The sequence below is a fragment of the Vanessa cardui genome, chromosome 5, assembly GCF_905220365.1.
Source record: "Vanessa cardui chromosome 5, ilVanCard2.1, whole genome shotgun sequence".
NCBI lineage: Eukaryota > Metazoa > Arthropoda > Insecta > Lepidoptera > Nymphalidae > Vanessa > Vanessa cardui.
Genome location: NC_061127.1, coordinates 4,056,406 through 4,073,109, shown reverse-complemented (window position 1 = coordinate 4,073,109; position 16,704 = coordinate 4,056,406). Strand labels below are relative to the sequence as shown.

Below are 16,704 nucleotides of genomic sequence, written 5' to 3'. Positions count from 1 at the left end.
TTCGTCGCTCCCGCGGACCCAGGTGTACGTTTGTGTATGTGTGCGTTAGATCTTTTCTTGTCAACACATTGAAATGTTCGATTCGATTTAGTTTTTTTTTTTTTATCGAGAGCGGACTAAATAAATATGCTAGAGGCTCACCCGGAACGATGAGTGGCCTTTTGATTTATTTATATTTACTCCCGAGGGGAACAGTTTCCTGATTCAATTATTGTAATTGTACCGACAGTGCCGCCGTTTTGAAATGTGGGCTGACGACGGACGCTTACGATTATTATTGACGGACATTTGATAAATTTCTCCGTGCAACAGCCGTTGATTGAAGCACTTTCGAACAAATGCCTAAATGAAACGTCCATGTAATGTAGTGTTGATTGGATTAAAATAAAATTAGTTCGTAACATTTTAATAGTTAACGGCTGATTGGTATTCGTATTGGATACACTTTTAAAGCATTTCGTTGAGCAATTTACATATTAAATCCATCTATTTTCTTAACAGGATTAAATTTTTTATGTGTCGTTAAAAACAAATGTCTGAATTTTATTGCCTTTCCAAATTTAAAATATAACAAAATGGATACTATTGCTAGGCACGGATTAAAAATAATTTATGGTCTGTGGAAATGTGGAGCTCGGTCAGATTGATGCAGCTGTGATTGGACTACGTTTAACAAAGAGTTGTAATAGCATTCGATTCAATGGCGATTTGTACACAATAAGAATAATTCAGGCCACCTATATCGAGCTGTGGAAGTTCTGTGCTTTCAATGAAAATAGGGCTTCCTCGCGGGAAATTGCAACAGGGAGATCGAGGAATTTTATAACGAACTGAGGATATTGTATCGAGTTTAGTTGCTCTTTTGTGTTACTTTCCGCGCGAGTACTTGATTCTTATGTACCTATAGTGTAGCTGATAAACGTACTAACAAAAACTTGTATAGTAGTTCTAGTTAATTGGATTTTCTTATCACAGTATAAACATTGTAAAATTATTTGGCAAAGTTTAATAGAATATTCATCTTTTTTTATGACACTTCCAAAGTGTTACCATTCCTAAAAGTAATTCTTATGATGATGAGTTGGTTCCATATCGTGATGGTTGTGGTGCTTACCTTCATGCTTGATTGATAGATGCACTTAGCCAACTGACTTCTCGCGCAGATGAAGTAGCTCTTTTGAATTCTAATGTGGAATGGCTCATAACTATTATATAGTAACTATGGACAAATGCAATTCTTGGTATAAGAAAGAGTGGTAACATAAACAAAAGAAGTAGATATGATATGTATTCCATATAGTATGTGACTACAATGATAGTTATATCTAAAATAACCAAACTTATCTTTCTTTGCGGATTAGTTAATAACGATTATATGATAATTATAGATAATTGTAATGCTTTGTATAAGAAAAAGTGGTAACTTAAACAATAAAAGTAAGTATTGTAAGTATTATATATATAGTATATGATTACAATGATATTTATACTATTTACTATGAAGTATGTGAAGCTTATTTTTTTTATATTCAAACTAATTCTAATAGAATCAATGGTATTCCATGTATGCACAAAAATTGCTATGAATATGTGTCAACCCTACATCACCATGCCATAACGCGTGGTTACAGTACAGGACGCGCCGGAAGCCCCAGACGCCGGTGGCCGCTGCTCAGTCTATACAGAATGTACAGTAATCTAGTTACACTTAGTGCATAACATTTATAATATTAGGTATTTGTTCTATACTAGCAACCCTGCCCTTCTTTGCACTGGTGCGATACTGATACTAAATATTCTACATAAATTTAGAAACCTCTAATATTATCAGTGTTTCTCTACTATATTGTCCATGTATTATATACAAAAACCTTCCTCTCGAATCACTATATATCATAAAAATCCGTTGCGTAATTTTAAAGATCTACGCATACATAGGGACAGACCGCGGTAAGCGACTTTGTTTTATAGTATGTCATGATAGTGATAATGTAATTTTACGTTCAATTTTTGTTTTTAATAGATTTTACAAGTTTTACAAGACTTGACATTACTCGTAGGTTACGTTTTGGTGATAAATTTCCATTTATATGTAGTAGTAATAAAAGGTTTTCCAGCTTATGACTGATTTTGTCAGAAACACTGAATTGTAACTAAATGGCTTAATGATGACCTGTCTAGTAAATTATCACGCGCCAACCAGTTATACTACAACCAAACAACAAAAAGTTGTCGTACTGTGTATCAGCGTGGATGTTGATTGAACTAGTGTAATTACAGGCGCAAGAAACATTTAATCGCGTGCCTCGTAGTTCAAGAAACATTGGCAAAGGTTACTAATTACCACCACGTGGTCTCATTATCTGATATAGCGAACGTCAAATAATAAATCTTAAGTAAGTAAGTAAAAGTAAAGTAACAGCCTGTAAATTTCCCACTGCTGAGATAAGGCCTCCTTTTCCATTAAGGAGAGGGTTTTGGAACGTATTCCACCACGCTGTTCCAATGCGGGTTGGTGGAATGCACATGTGGCAGAATTTCGATGAAATTAGACACATGCAGGTTTCCTCACGATGTTTTCCTTCACCGCCGAGCACGAGATGAATTATAAACACAATTAAGCACATATATATAGTGGTGCTTGCCTGGGTTTGAACCCGCAATCATCGGTTAAGATGCACGCGTTCTAACCACTGGGCCATCTCTGCTCTTTTTTAATAATAAATAAATAATAAATCTTGTGAGCATTCAATTAGGACTAATAAAATCAAAATATACTTTATCCAAGTAAGCTTTTATAAGCACTTTTTAATAGTCATTTAACAATTATATTAAGTAAAGCTACCACCGTTTCGGAAAGTATTTTCTACCGAGAAGAGCTGGCAAGAAAATCAGTAGTTACTCTTTTTCAACATTTAAAAATGTAGTCATGTTAGTTAATTACAATTATACATGCATGTAAATATCCTGCCTGGAAGTCCACAAGTATTAATTCCCCGCTTTTTTATCGTCTATATAATCTTTTATTGAAAAGTATGCCTTCTTTGTCAATGTATTTTATTACAAATGATTTAAATACATAAAACGGCACATTTAAAAATGTATGTTAATAGTGTTACAAGTGCATGCTCTCTTTAAACATAAATTTGGTTTCAACTGCGAATTTAAATTAAAAATATGTTCTTTATTTAAAAACTATCTACTACTACTAATTATCTGTTACATTTTAGACTCATTTACAAGTTACAATATTCGTAACATTATTTTTGTCACATCTCATCATGCTAGGTTATTTGCATAGACTTAATAAATCAATATTTCCATACAAATTTTAATACTCTAGTATTAAAAAAAAAACTGATATCGTGTGGATTATTCATGATCTCATTTCATCGATTATCTTCGTATTCAAGCGCTGGTTTGCATAAAAAAACGTCAAGTCGGTATTTGCATGTCAAAGACTACTGAAATTACACGCATTCGACCCTTCGAGTACTGTCGCAAGCACTAATGATGCCTCTTATCTCAACTCGATTCGCTTTCAGAGCAAAACAACTTTTGCCGTCGTGAGAGTCGATTTCTTATATGCTCGCTTGTCTTTGATAGCGTACTGATGAAAGGAATATGTGCCAAAACAAACCGTACGGGTTTTTGAGTGATTTTAATACCTGACTAGTTTCCGCCAGTGACGTTCATTGTGTAGTTACTCAAATTTTGACAATTTGAACTCGATGGAACCTTTTTAAATATAATAATAACAGCAACTAAACAGTTTTTCAAGATGCTCCTCAAGGAAACAGATGTTATCTTTTATAAGCAGCTAAGTCCGTCATAATTATTTATTGCGAGTGAGCGGATCTACATATTGTTATATCTTATCTAATCCATTCTGGTTTACCCTAAGGTTAATATATCAAATAAAATCAATTTTATTCAAGTAAATTTCACAATGAAGCGTTTTTGAATCGTTATATTTAAATACCACCGTTTCGGATAGCATCCTCCAGCTAGAAGATACGGTAGTAAGCTCATATAGTTGCTCTTCATATATTATAGTAAGGGAGCTGAACTTTCGTTTTTACCTGCGCATTTATAACTCTTTACCTATAGCACACAAAACGTCACACCCAATTTTAACCCCCGCAGTGAATTAATAAAATTGCCTATGTCCATCCCTAAGACTCGAAAGTATTTCCAAGCTGAGTTTTTTCGGTTTAAGCGAGAAGTGGTAACAACAGAGTAACTTTCGCATTTATAATATAACTATATGCGATGTATGTACTAAAATAAGTGTAACCAAGAAAAAACATGTGACAACTATTAAGTTGCCCATGTTTTAACACATGATAATGGCTCAGAATACACTGGTTTTATCCTCTGGGTCATCTCGGCTGTCAATATAAAAGCCCCGGTAATTTCCAGTCCCTATAAGTCCGCGGTATATTGTCTTTATAATGGTTACGAGAGTATCGCGTCTCGTTCTGAGATCATTAAATTTTCCAAAGCTTTCACTGTGATTTATTAATTTCCCGCGCACTAATTGAGCAAGACTAGATTGTCAATTTATTATTTAACGAGTGATGTTGTAACTTGTTTGTTATGCACTCGAGGGTGGTTACTGAGTTATCTCGGAGACGGCCGACAGATTATATTAAGGAGATGAAAGCTGTTTTTACAGGCATCAATTTTAAATTGCATTTACGTGACGCGGCGCCTCGACAACGATACGATGTTTTGGTCTTATCAAAAAACTTTTTCTTTGATGGGAATATATTTAAAAGTTACCTTTACGCTGTTTTTTTTTATATATTTATGAATTCATTAAAAAATCTTATTAAAATGTTAAGTCTCAATCTTCTCTGCATATATTTTAGTGTACAATACAAATATAGTATAAACGGAGATGGCCCCTTGTGTAAAGTAATGGATTTTAAAAAAAGAACGCTGGTTCAAATTCAGATAAAATTCATCAGCAATCAAAGCGGTATTGAATGTATGTCTGCAAAGTTTTTCGTTAACCGGCGTTGGACCACCGTGATGGAATATGATCCAAAATATCTTGTTAACAGTAATTATGAACCTAAAGTATTACGGTCTGTTATTATTTCAAGTAATTTTAAATGAATTGCAAAAAAAATACGACTAACATGACTGTATTTTTTAAATGTTGAAAAAGAGTAACTACTGAGCTTCTTGCCGGTTCTTCTCGGTAGAATCTACTTTCCGAACCGGTGGTGGCTTCACTTAATTGTAAAATGAGGATTCAAAAGTGATTGTAAAAGTCTACTTGAATAAAGTTTATTTTAATTTGTTTCGAATAATTCCATACAAAAATTTCATGTATGATGGTAATTCGATTTTTAGGTTTTCATATTAACTACACGCTGGACGAAGCGCAGTGTACGCCAATCACTTAACAATATTACTTTGAATTACAGTCTGAAATAAATAAACTGTACGACTGGTCCTCATCAGAATCGAAGCCGACAGAGGCGGTACTTCACGCGGCGGCGCGGATAAATCAATGCGTTATGTCGAACAATCGCGCGCTTTCTAGAGCGTCCGTGTAGACACGATCATACGAGCGCCTGGTGTACGCCGCGTGTGAAACAAGCGCGAGCAAAATCTATATACTTCCCTAAATATATAGCATACATCACTAAAAGCAAATTATGTTTCTCAAGCGTCGAAAACTTCCTTCACAAATTCTTGGCCGAGTGAGATATGACCTTTTGGTTGTAAAGTTTATAAAATATTGTTCGTCGTGTTTTTTTTGCATGCAGAGTATATATTGGGTCAAAATATTTGAACTAATATACATACATATGTTTAAATACATTTAGTTATTGTTGTTTATGCTTAAGAGTCAATTGAAATAAATAATATATGAATATTAAACATAATTATTAATATAAGCTTTTTTGTTATTATTACCAGATATTGTTAAGTTGTTCCTACTTATTATTATTAATATTGGACTTTTATACATCATTCAATACAATTTTAGCCTTACAAAGTCCAGACTCATGTTGTATATATTATATAAAAAAACATACATGCTAAAGCAAAAGGTATTTGCGAAACGCTCACAAATGAATGAATTTGGCTCAAAGAAGATTCACGGTTGGGAAGGACTATTTATCAGTCGTGTTACCGGAATTACACGTAAGCAGGATTATTTCGAAACCGCCTAATTCGCTTGTTCCCGAAACTGGCTTAAAGCCAAGGTCAATAAACCCTTCCGTGCACAGCGCCTACGAGCACCTCACTAACCAAAAACAATTGAATGTGAAACCAATTGCGATACAATTAGAATTTCATTTCGTGTGATGAACTTTATGTAAATATTGAGGATGTATCCTAAGTAAACATACAGCGTGTCACTCGGAAGCTCCTGCATGAAACTAAACCAGTGTTTAAGCTGATCGCGTTTGTGTATACAGAGATTATACTCAAATACCTTCTGAATTGAAGTATTTTAATAAACGAATGGCATAAAATGTTATTATTTACTTATTTGCAATGATGTTGTAGTAAACAGATATGTTATTAACGCGCAAAAAGTGAAGACTAGAAAACGTCCTAATTGGGACGTTTGCCTTTAGTTGTTTTACGTAGTAATACGTTATAATACATCATAATTACGTAGTAATACGTTTTGCGTAATTAAAACATCTAGTTATCCCTTTTACTAATTTTTTTCATCAAGCTATCCTTTTAATTTTAACGAAATGTAAAAATAAACTAAAATAAACGGTCCCCGGCGCGGCACACTTTTTTCTGTTGTTTAGTATGGATATAACATATTTGTTTATTAGAATATCATTGCTTATTTGTAACAGACACTAACAAAGTTATCTCGCAAAATCGGATGCAGATACTTCAGTAAGTTTCGGAGAACGAGATATATTAATGGTATAGGCGTTAGTCGAGTCGGTAAATGGAGGGGATAAGCCGCGAAAACATGTGGTTCTTAACCCAAGTTTGCGACGAAAACGACGAACGAGGACGTACAATGAAACAAGAAGCAAGTCAAAGTTTTTAAAGTGATAAATCTATGTTTACAATTTATCTTGTTCTTGCTGGTAAAGTAAAATAAAGTGAGAAAGTACTGCGTCATAGTGAATACAGTATTATTGCTTTAAGTGAAATTCAGTGGCAACTAATCATACCAGAGATTACAGATAAGAAAGAAGTATTATAATCGCTGTGAATATAAAATTAATAACCTCCTTATTATTATGTTTACTTATTAGTGTCGATGTAAAACGTACCCAACAGTACTTACTGATAAGAAATAAGTGTGTGCCCATACAATATTTATAAGTTATGCTTAGGCATTTCGAAGCGAGAGCTTGATCTGAAATTTTATCCTGCCACTCAGGTATTGTAAAAGCAGCTCTAAGCTACGCTATCAAGGTTGATTTTCCTTTGCATTAATCATTCTATTGCCGGTAAAGCATAAAGGCCTCCATTCATGGGCTGTGAAAGGTTGTCGCATAGACAAGAAAGGTACGTTTCGCTGTAAAAATGATTTATACGGGCAAGATGGCTTATCGAGTGTTGTCGAACTTCGGGAAGAGGTAGATTGTGTTCCGATAAACTTGAGAACATCGATCCGGGATTTTGATATACGTTTCTGTTTGTGCATAGGTCCCAATAAATTATGCCGTTTGAGAGAAAATAATTCTGTCGACACGTTTTCGTTGATGATTTATCAATGATAACATCAAACTTACAAATGTTTTTCGAACTTTATAATTCGATAACTCTTGTCCCACACGTTTGGTGTCTGTGTTTTTACTTAAAAAATATAAATTTCTATTTTTAAATTATGGTCAATTTAATAATTTATATATGATTCAATAAACAATGTCTCGCTTCATTGGTTGTGTAGCCGTGGCTTTTTCTGATTAGTAACATTTACAGTTTCGATCAAATGTTTATTTTACGTTCTGAAATAAAAGGTGCCCGAGGTATTTATATGGGGTGGGATTAAAAATAACTTTGTCCAATGAATGATCGCTACCATATTCAAAGGGAAAGATATCGATTTTGTCTCTCACTCGATTTAATTTAATTCTATGGCTGATATGACATTTTATACTCTGAACATTTCTACATTTGTTTTACTTACTATTAAAGTCATAATCTTTTCATAGCAATAAAAAAGCCAAAGAAACAACATTTGACAGCAAATTCATTCATTGAGAGCCTGATTACTCTATGATACTCACTATAGATTTGCGAAAAAGCTACGGTTTGAACGTCGATGAAACTGATATCGGAATATTGGAAATTAAAAAAAGTGGTAGGTAGGTAATAAGTAGTTAAGTTCAGTGTTGTATTTAAAAAACTCTTACCAGCACACGAGACAGCTAAGTAAATCTAAGGTCTGTGTATCCTTTTTCCTACTTCCATTGGAAAAGATTATTGTTATTATTGGTGTCGTTTTTTTTTTTAATGAAAAATACTAGTATTTCTTTATTTACACCTTCGTTGACGACAATTGCGAATTTTTACATTGCTAAGGAGCCTATAAACTATTGCTTTATTGACGCTTCAAAATACACAAACCGTTTGACAAGAAACCATACAAACAAAAATGTTAATTATAATATACATCACTAAAACAAAGACCATGCAAAATACAGCAAGGTGCAAAACCTATTATCGAAGAAGTTTATTATAATATCATGCAAGGAGACGTTGCTTATTTCTTATGCATTTTGCTTTCAAGAGAGCGACGATATTGTAAAGATCAGAGTAAATAATCAATTTCGAACACAGCTGCACCCCGTACGTTTCCACGACGCATCTGATCTGTTAGCTGAGTTTATATAACACTATTTACCCACATGCAAAACAGATAAATATACAGTAGTTGCAGCTCGGCTTCTCAAATAACAAAAGATACGTGTTCTGCCTCTCAACGACCCATCTCAATCTCAATTCGACTTTTCTAGACGTGTTCTAAATATGGATTTAGATTACGTTCGTTAGTTTGTCTAATCGATTGTATGATGTTCAATATGCGTCTCGGTATAACCATTTTTTAAGAAAAGTTACTTGGGCGTGATAAGGGGTAAATTTCAAGGTCAAATTAGTATTGTGATTTACTTTTTTAGTTTCAATAGCGTTCTTCGCCTAGCGTCTTTCTAAAACGTTGGTTGTGATTATTATTTTATGTATTTCAGCTGACGTATTACTATAAAGCAATAATATAATCTCTGGTTTAATATTAATTTTCTGTGGGTATTTATTTATATATAAAAATATTTATTACAATAAGTATATTTGTGTATTCATTAATGTAATATGAAAAAAATAGCCTGCGGAGATAAAACCTATACTTTATCTGACTTTGTTTTGTTTTCTACTTTAGATAAATGTTGCAGACAATGTTATAACCGCGCACTTAATTATGGTTAGAGCGCGGAGTGCTTATTACTTTATGCTACGTCATTGTACATTAATATACATACTAATGTTATAAATGTGAAAGTATCTCTGTCCGTCTGTCTATCTGTTAGTCAGTTACAGCCAAACAACTAAAGCAATGAATTGAACGGAAGGTTTTCGAAGGTTTTGGTTTACACTTTCAAGCGAAATCGATTTACAACTCTGGTGTTCTAAGGATTTTCCGACAAAAATATAAGGTTTTAATTTTCAGTTCTTCAGAGAACATATAAAACCCTATATCATCATCATCATAGAACTCTTTCTTCTCTTTTCTAACTAAAAGTGAGTGACTGTTATTTTCACTAAAATATTTCTTAGGTAGTTCAAATCCCTTAAGATTATTTGCTGCGGATCCCAGTTTCAAAGACATCATCAGAAAGTAAAAATATGAAATGATCAAAATGCGTATGTGACGCAAATAGTTATCTATTAGCGTAACAAAGGGCACGTGATAGATTTCCGCTATTACAGACATCAGCCATCACACCCCAACTTCCTTATCTTAGGAAGATTTGTTAAAGTAATCACACGAGAATGTCGGTCGCAGATATTACGGACATACTGCAAAATAATACACTGAGATCCTGATAAGATAAATATTTAAAGATCGTTATTTTGTACACATTAACATTAAGGTTCGCTTTATGACATCGCTAAGATTTATTGGGCAATATTATTGAGAACTCATTGACTGAGATGACCCGCCATTCTTAAAGAAAAGTCATTTAGCGTTAAGTATGTTCTTGATCAGCTGTCAGATATATGTATTGATGTAATGTAAAACGATAAATCCTTCGTTCGATCGTTTTTTTTTTAATACTGTAGTCATTGCATGTTTGTTTTCGTTGTTTTTTTTTAGGATACACTTAAAAATTTGAAGCGAAAAACTAAAAAGTTTAACAACTTTTTGTGAGTTATTTTTACGTTTAAAATATATTACCGAAAAGTTTCGTTGAAAACTTTTCAGCTATGTACGTAATTATGGTGCTATCTCTACTTTTTATGAATTATTTTTTTTTAACCCTCAGAGATCTTTGACCATATTAATAGATTTACGTTATAAAAAAATTACAACCTTCTTTTCAAATGGATAGGTACTACATGATAGTAGTATGTTTACGAATATTTGGTGACATATCCAATCTTGATTAACTGGTTATCACCTTCAAAAGGAAAAACCAAATATTATTATTACTTTCGTTTATTTTATGCCGAGATATTCAATACAAAGAATCATTAAGATTCACGTAATCGTAATAATGGACAGGGTTCGCTACTTTCGAAGACCATGTGTAGTATTACGCGCAGGGCGGTCGAACCGACTGGTGATTAATGAGGTTGACCTGCAGTATCGGCAGTCGTATCTACCTACGCTGCGATTCATCTTCATTGGCCCATATTGTTTTTTGCTGAACCATATGCCGTGTAACGCCTACAGCACACTTCGCTCAACTTTATGTTTCCAATCTTGTCCGCTATACGTTGTATTTTCTTGCTATTAGGCTTACGAAGTATCATTTAAGAGATCTGACTAATATGCAGTAATATCGCAAGCCAAAAAAACCCTTCGAATCCATTAAATGCAGTGTTCTTCGTGTAAATGTCGTGGTCATAATGATCTCCATATTGAGACTGTAAATAACTGCACACAATTCTATATAGTTTAGTTTGTTCCGATTTATCAAAATTGACACAGAAATAAGATGAAACTAAAAAATGAAATAAAGAGGGCCACAAAGCTTTATAAGTTAGATCAAATGTTTAAAAGATTTGATAAATTGTGTATGACGTTAAGATGTAAGTATACCCGCTGAGTTAAAAGTTGAGACTATTTGGATAGAAGCGCTTACCGGTAGACCTATTAAGACAACTGTTATTAATTATTAAAACAAATGCATATTGCTTCATTGTAAAGTAATGATTTATTTTTAATATTTTTATCGTGCGATTCAAAAACCCATTAACCCATTGAAAGTATGTACTTGTACTGATATCGAAAGGTATTTGGACGTAAAGAAAACTGTTGGATGTTGATGCCTTTTGGTGTTAGACACTATTCCGATATAGTTCCAAGATTAGAACTACACTGGGTGGGAATTCCCTGCTTTCTAGTTCCGTCTCGTGGAAAACATAGAGTCAGTTTTTTATTTATTATTTACTAGTTTTCGCTTACGACTTCGTTTTTTGTTAGGGGGAGAGGTTGAAGAGATTCGTAGGGATTTTTTGGGGTTCAAATACTTTATATCGAATTTCATTCAAGTTGGTTCAGTAGTTGAGGCTTGATACTAGAAATATGATGTTGGTTTATAAAATGATATAAGAATATGTACCTCACGGTTTCATGCACTTGAATATTGACTATTAACAGGAAAAGTCGATTCTTGTGAAATATATTTGTGTCATTATTTATATACCTATTAGCGTGTCAGTTAAATGTTAAGATGAGCTACTTCGAAACAAGCTGTTAGTGATATTCTTTAAGCAATAGATAATCTTATTTACTTTCATTTGTTTCGTTTCCTTTTATTTTTAAAAAAATATGTAGCAAAATTCTCCTGGTAAAAATAATCAAAATAAAATGTATGAGTTTAATTTTCTACTCTTCACTGTCGATCCCCATAAAGATAATTTAGACAGAAACAATAATCATTACATAGATTTTATATTTCTTTATAAGTTCAATTATAAATATATTCAACACTTAAAAATTAATAAGTCTTTCAATACAGACTGGTATTACATAAGTCTGTTATTAAAGTATTAAATGAGAAAAGCATCAACAAATATGCATAACCATATTTTTATGAAGTCTGCTGTACGTTACAGTTAGTCGAATCTTAATTTGATATTTAATTGCTTTTAAAAATATGTTGCACTATTAATTAATAACAATGTATTGAGACATATACTCCCTGGTACTTCGCTATTACCACCGTTTGAAACGATGACAGTTATTTGTAATAAAAATAATCTATCGTCAACGGCATAATTACGAGAACGAATTCCAAGTGTAAGATCCAACCAAAGACTATTGCAACGTCAGTATTAAACTCGTAACTTGCTCGAACGAGTTGTTTTTACTAGCACTATATTTGAAACGTGCGAGATCAACGTATACTCACTAATGAACTTCTTATTAAATTCTTTAGCTCGAAGGAAATACTATGAAACATACCTTAGTAAGGTATTAACTATTTACTGACAGAACGTGACCGTTTAACTTAGGACAAAATCGTTTCCTGTTAACCATGAAACCAGCATGTTATTTTCTTCACCATAAATGTTATTACTTGAGTAAAATGTGAATGAAGCAAAGGCAAAAAGTCCAAAAATTTTATTTTATTTTTGGACATGTCTAATCTTTTCTTATCTATGGTCTAACTGAACCGTGAAACTTGTCATAATTTGAAAAAAGAACAGTGTAATAGTTCTGTAAAGCTACTCGTACATATTTGCACATCCATAAAGATTTGGTTAGGACGGTAGTGCATAACCCATTGACATTATTCAGGGTCACGACCGCAGGCGACGGCCATCGATCACGATTAAAGATGGCTACCAATCTTTAAGCGCTCCATAGCGCTGTAATAAATTGAACAGACTAACTGTAGATCAGCTTACAGTGGTGCAGCGATCTATGAGATACGGCAACTGTTCACGGCAGATGCAAATCATAACTGATCGCTCGTTAAGCTTTGTTTGTGAAACATTTTGAACGGTTAGCACGTCAGCGTCCACATGGCTTTGTTTGTGGATATCGTGAATGGTGAACTACAGGTATGCTCGTAAACTACGTGTTAACAGGTGTGTCCATAACATATTCGACGATCATAAAGGAAAGCTTGAGTTAAACGCAAAAATAACGGGACTTAACAGTGTAAAATTACATTTAGATATATTTTATTATTTTTACTCTTGATGAAATACCAAAAGAGTGAATTCCAATTCTGCACGGGACCCTCGTTCAGAATTGCAAACATGTGAATTGTCCAAATTCTGTGACATAGGTTTCGAGTGTAAAGGAGACATTAAAAATTCCGACAAACAAATGGAACAGTTCACGTTCCGCAAAAGTTTATTTATGGTGTAGCTTTTAAAAAGAAGCATAATTACCTCAAAGGGATACTCGGGCGAGGCGTGTAGCTCCCCTCACAAGGCACTCCCAATTTGGCACATTATTTTAATCACACTACTGTCCTCTATCACGTACATCTAGTGCCAAATGAAATTATGCCTTATTCAAATATGTTCAAAGTTACTTTTGTCTTTCAATGACACTCAATGCAATTAGGGATGTGGATATTAACAAAAATAATTATTTTGTCGTTCTTTATTGAATGAGTTTCTTTTGAAAGTAATTTTATATTTTTTGTGTATTTCAATTGCAAAATAATAAGTAGTAAATTATATTTTTGATATTTATTGATAAATATAAAGAAATTTTAAATATCGAATATTTTCGAACGAAAAATATGGCACATAAATCAATATTGGCGCCATGATCTTTAAATATTTTTTAGAAATAATTCTTCACAGATTAAAAAAAAAACTAAGCAAACAAAGAAACTATTAGGAACGGCAATTATAACACAAATACGCATTATCATTGCAAATTCGAAGCGTGGTTTGTCTAATGCTCGCAGCGGGCGGCCGTCGTGTTTTTTACGAGGCAAACGAACAAGCCACAGAAATCCACCCCCGCCGCTCACAGCTAATTCCGACCCTTATATGCTACTCTAAATATTTTTTACCGATCTCCCCGGCCACTGTTAATGATGTTTCTCCTATTTACCGTTCACGAGTGCTGCGTAGGTGTTTTGGTGAATTTATCGATTCGATAAATTGCGCTATGTACATTCGAGACTGTTGATAAAAATTTATACAATTGTGATTTATATTAGTTTCTTGCTTGGGAGTGTCACTCATGTGTTTTTAAAATTGATAAATATCAAATCGCGTCCATTACGATTAGTAAATTAATTTTATTGCTGATTGTTTATATTTGCACATATTTTCTTTACATAATAGAAAACGAATTCGCTTACCGGTGTCCGTGCCTATGAAAGCTTAGATCTTTAAAAATACGCAACGGATTTTGATGTATTTATTTTTAATAGATATAGTGATTCGAGAGGAAGGTTTTTGTATATAATACATGGACAATATAGTAAAGAAATGCTAAGATATTTATTGTTGAAGTTTCTAATATGATGTCGTAAATAAACAAATTCGTGCGAAGCCGGATCGGGTCGGTAGTCTAGTAATAGTGAATACGTTTTCTTTAATTGAAAATCTTGGGAAATCGACGTATTATGGGTGAAGGTCAAATAACCATTCTCAATAGGATGGAGAGAGTTGACATCGTTTTAGAATATCGTTAAATTTATGTTTGTATTAATGTATTGAGACTTCTTAGAATATTTAAGTTCAGATCACTTCACTTGTAGTGTGAGTACGATAGGTGACTTCTCTTAATTGAATATCGAATAGAACGAAATGATTTAATGATGTGTGTAAAAAATCAAATTAATGCAAATATATCTGCACGGAAGCGGTAAAGAGCTAAAAAACACAAGTTAAAATGAGAGGCATTTCTGAACATTTTTTATCGTTGTTTTATTTTAATATTATGATAAGTCTCGGACGACCCTTCGGATGCTTGCGGGAGCTGAGCAAAGACACGGGTAATGGTTTGTGACGTTTTATATTATAATATTTAGGTGAATGAATTTCCTGATATAAAATAATATATACCTAATAGTTCCCACTTATGATCTTACATATATTTTAAGTTACATTTCAAAGGTAAATAAAATAATATTATGACAGAATGTGCTTCTTATCACTATATCCAGTAAGAGTATTTTTTGTGTGTAGGATATTATAATTTGATGGTATCTCCATGTGTGGTGGATACATGCAACGATGCATATGAGTATTTTGCTAAAATAGAATAATCACTCACGAAGGTAACACATATAATTGAATTTGAAATGTAATCCTCTATTGTTAAATTTTACCTTTAAACGTTCTAAGTCAGTATTATAATAACTTTGAAACGAATATTTATAAAACGTTTTTTACTTTTTTTTGTAACTATAAAATTATTTTAATGAATATCTCTTTTTAGCTATTAAATAAAACCATTAAAAAATTGATGATTATTGCCTGTTTATCGAGTCATAAATTTACTTCCCCGGGAAATATATGGCCTCAGGGCTGCGTCACAAATTATGTCCAATAGGATTTGAGCTTTGTTGGAACAATCCATTTTGTAAATGTGCTTTGAACTAAAAGCACTTTCAGCGCTGAGCTTTGAATGATATTTGCAATAGGCCTTTACTCATCAACTAGCAAAGAAGAAATGTTCATAAAAGAAAATAAAATTGACCAATAAACCAACCACAGCGCCACTTATTGCGTAAATTTTGATATTTTCTCGTTTGGAACGTAAAAATAAAATAGTAGAATTACTATTTTATTGAATATGATCTTAGTTGATATGATAGTTCAGAAATTATACAATAACTACTATCATCAAGAAGTGCGCTAACGATTTTACTTATATATAAACATGATAATTTCGTACCTTAATTTGTTTGCTTATATAGAAGCAGTACCATCAAGTGATAGATTCATAGAAAGTACCCATAATAATATTTTAATTATTTTAATCTCACAATGACAATGATTACATTCAATGCTAATTAATGATTCTCATTAGTCATAACTCATCGATTCTAAACATTAGATATTGGCAATGAATTATTTGATACAACCCACTGATGATTTGTCAACGTCTTTAATTAATTTCTGATGCACGTAGGATGAGGTTTTACTCGTTTTATCGAATTATTGCTAAGTTAGCAATAATATTATAACACGTGAAGATTCATCCGCACTCTTGTATTGCAGAATGCCTAATCATTATCATTACGAAGTATAAAACAAAGTAGCTTACCGTTGTCTGTCCCTACGTATGCCTAGATATTTGCTCGAGCATATTGTGCCGGAACTACAAATAAAATGATATCCTATTTCGTACACACGAGAAGTAAACATAAATAAACAAATTTGGCATTGAATTGACGCGATATCGTTGACGAGATATTGAATAATTTATGGCATTCATAATGAATTCATGAAAAAATGGCGAAACTGTTACCGGAACTTTGGAAGTAAAATTTAAGTCGCTATAAGTAATGCAGTCGAATACTGTTGTGTTATAAATAAAAATGTATA

At 32.9% G+C, this 16,704-nt stretch overlaps 1 protein-coding gene across 1 annotated transcript in view; it reads left to right on the top strand.

Moving 5' to 3' along the window:
* LOC124529601 (caskin-1) overlaps positions 1-16,704 on the top strand; it is a 300,989-nt gene that overhangs the window by 129,720 nt on the left and 154,565 nt on the right. The gene's annotated exons all lie outside the window — the stretch shown is intronic.